The following is a 4,206-nucleotide window of genomic DNA, read 5'->3' on the forward strand; positions in this document are numbered from 1 at the left end:
AAGAATTATAAGTCTTTTTTAATTTTATATAATCTTAAGATTATTTTAATTATTAGAGATCCCGGAGATCTTATTATAGTTAATAAAATTAAAATATATTAAAAATAGCTTGAATACTTAATTTAATTAATTATTAAAATATATTATAATATAATCTATATAATAGATAAAATTACTTATTATGTTATTAATTTATTTAAGATTTATTTTATTATTATTATTTAAATCTATTATTATTTAAAAAGATTACTAGATCTTATATTTTTTTATATATTTAATAACTCTAATCTTTTTATATATTATACTATTAATTAAATAGATTTTTATATTAATAAATCAGTTTTAATAAATAATTATATTTTTATTCTTATCAGAAAATCTATTTTATAATATTTTAAAAAATAATTTATTATTATATTTTTCTTTATTAAAATTTAATATATTACTCAGATACTAACTATTTAAAAGATATTTTAATTTTAATTATTATTTAATAAATTTTATCTTTAATAAAATAATATAATATAGATTATAATATCTTATTTAGTTATTATTTAAACTAATAATTAAAATATTATTATATTATTATATAATCTAAAATATTATATCTATATTAAATATATTTAGATTAAATATTATTTTATTAGATAGATTATTACTGCTGATAATATTAATTTTATTTATATTTTAATTAAAAAATAAATAATAAATAAATTAATTAAATTACTTATATCTACAGTGTTTATTTATTTTATAAAAATACTAGAAATAAGAATTTATATATAAAAAATATTAAGAATAACTTTATTTTTTTATATTATTTACAGAATTTTAAGTCAGAAAGATGTTGGACTATATTATATAATATTATATTATTAATTATATAACTTAATATCCTGCTGATATCCCAAGTAAGCAGCCGCCCCTAGCTAGTTGAATCTATCAACCTTCTGCTCCCTTGCATCCTTCGTACAATTATTAATTTATATAAAATAAATAAACTAACTAAATCTGATTTATATTCTTCTTCTTATCAAAATAATATTATTAATATAACCAAGAACTGTTTATATATTAAAACATATAATATCTATTATTTTTAAATTAATAACTGCTAAAAAAGATTTTCTTTAATTATATAATAATTATTTTTTACTAAGAATAAAAGCTCTTTTAGATTATTATTATAAATTTTATTACTTTTATTTCTTAAATTTAAAAACTATTACGCGACTTTTATTATATTTATATGAATATTAACATTATTATATTCAAAGATTTATAACTATATATTATATATCTTTATATGTTATTTACTTAATTTTAAGAAATATAACTTAAACGCAAACTAATAAAGATCTTTATTAATTTTATTTTATATTCATTACTTAATTAATAGATTAACTTGCTTAGTTTATTTATTCCAAAAAATAAATTTAATATGATTAATTATCATACTTCTTAATCTTTTGTATATTTTATATAATCTTAAAGTTTATCTTGATATAACTAAATAGCTTTATCATAAGTTATTTTATTTTACTAAAAGATTTAATATAAAAGATATTATTATTTAAAGATAGTTCTTTTAATTAAAGATAATTATAAACTAAATATATTTATTGTATATTATTTCAATTAATATAAAAAATATATAACTTATTTAATAATTTCTAAAATATATTTGAAATTAAATTTAATAATAATTATTTATATATTTGAATCTATTACTTTAGCTGTATCTTAATATTAATATTAACTATTATAAATATAAAGTTATAGTTTATTACTTAAATAAGAATTATATATATCTAAATATATTATTTTTTTTAAATTTATATATAATTAATTTTATTATTTAGTAGATTATTAATAAATACGAAGTATAAATATTAATTTATAAAACTTAAAGTATTTTATTTTATTTGAATACTTTATATATTTATTAATATATATTAAAGATATTTTATTAATTAGCATAATAGAATATTATAATTAATATTTTAAGTTATTTATTTTATTAAGATATTTATTATATTATCTTTGTATCTATATAAAATACTCATTAATTTAATAAGAAGTTTAAATACTATAAATTATCCCATAAAGTAGATATTAATAAAATTTTATTTAATAATAATTTATAATATTACTATATAATATTATTACTTAAAACTTTTGATAATTTTAAGATTTATATTCTTGCTGGGTAAAGAGTGGTTAATAATTAAAATACAGGTTAAAAACCAATCTCTTAAAAAGTATACTTAGATCTAAATAAATTATAAAATACAAGTTCTAAAATTAAATTTCAAAAAAGATCTAATATTTATTTTTAAATTATATTTTAAATATTATCTAATATAGCTAGTCTATATTTAATATATAAATAATTAATTCTAGACTTATTTTTTATAATATTTTTTTCTTATCAAATATTTTATAGTAATATCTATATATTTTATAATTTAAGAATTAATTATATAATTATCTTATTTAGATTATACTTATTAATTAAATAATAATTATATATTTATTTCAATTCTTAAAAAAAACTTTAACTGTTATCTAAAAATTCTAAATTACTTAACTGTTACTATTAACCTACCCTGGCTGTTAACCACTCTAGCTGAATATAAGAATAATTTTTAAATAATTTTTATTATTAAATAAATTTATTTTAATAATATCAAGCTCTTTGAAAATTAAGTATAGATTTTATATCTAATAAATAAATATTAATCATTAGTAATAAATATATTTTATTTATTCTTTTTTCTTCACAATTACTAGCTTTATTAGTCAAGAGTATTAAGAATAATTTTAGCAGAAATTAATAAGTTCTTACTAATCTAAGAGATAATAATTATTTTTATTATTTTCTGAGCCAGCTGAATAGTCAATAGAGAGAATAAGAAAAATAAAAACAAATTAAATATTTATATTTCTTTCAGACTCTATCTCAGCGCCCGAGAATAAAATAATACTAAAAATTAATAATCTTGCTGTTAATAAATTCTTATTAATCTAAAAATAATATTTTTTATATTTTTTAAATCAGCTGAATAAGAAGAATATCAAAAAAATTAAAAATTTAAATATTTAAATATTTATATTTTTAGATCTTGTCTTAATATCTGAGATTAAGATATAAATAATATTAGAATAAGCCAAGAATAAGATTAGACTAAATCAAGATAAAACAGATTATAAGATAAATATAAACAGACAGAGATCTTAAATCAAATCTTTTTTTTAAAAAATAATATTATGAGATATATCTCAGAGCTATTTAACTTAGCTAGTCTATTGTATTAGACTAATATCTACTAAGTTATATATATATATAATTATAAGAGTTTTAATTATTTTTTTAAATACTAGTTATTTCTTATTATATATATATACTTAGTTCTCTATATCTTATAGATTCTGTCCCTAATATCTTTAATCTGTTTTAAAATCTTTTTAGAAAATCTAAATAAATAATTTTTTAAAAAATTTATTTAATATTAAAAAATATATGTAGCTAATTTTTATATTTTCTGATTCATTAATTTATTAATATTACTTAATACTAGCAGATAATAAGTCAGTACTTAATTTTTAAATATATAATAATTAATAATTTATTAATTTATATTCTGAACAAATAAAATTAATAATAATCTTAAGAATATTATTATTCTAGACTAAGCTAACTTTAAAAATTTTATATAAATAATTATTTATTAATTTATTTATTATTCTTTTTTTCAATTAGCTTTCTTATTATTCTTATTATATATATTCTATGAAACTAGATTTTTTATTATTTTATTATCTTTAAATAATTGTTCTTTAATACTTAATTATCTAGTTCTAATAATTATTATTATTATTATTATTATTATTATTATTATTATTATTATTATTATTATTATTTGTTGGCGGTGGCTGCTCCGGGGCATGTGACCGCGCCTCTTACTTTAGATACCGGGATCTCTGGTCTCTATTCTCTGAATTAACTTATTATTTCTTATTATTTTATATAATTATTTTCTATATTTTTATAAGATTATAAGCCCGGCGGCTTATTATTTAAAAAAAAATCTAATAATTTTTAAATATTTTATAAATATTTTTTATTATTATAAAATATTCTAAATATATTATTTAATAGATTTTCTTGAGTTTTCTATTTAATTATTTAATATATTAATAAAA

This window comes from Aspergillus heteromorphus (genome assembly GCF_003184545.1).
Source record: "Aspergillus heteromorphus CBS 117.55 chromosome Unknown BO70scaffold_73, whole genome shotgun sequence".
Taxonomy (NCBI): Eukaryota; Fungi; Ascomycota; class Eurotiomycetes; order Eurotiales; family Aspergillaceae; genus Aspergillus; species Aspergillus heteromorphus.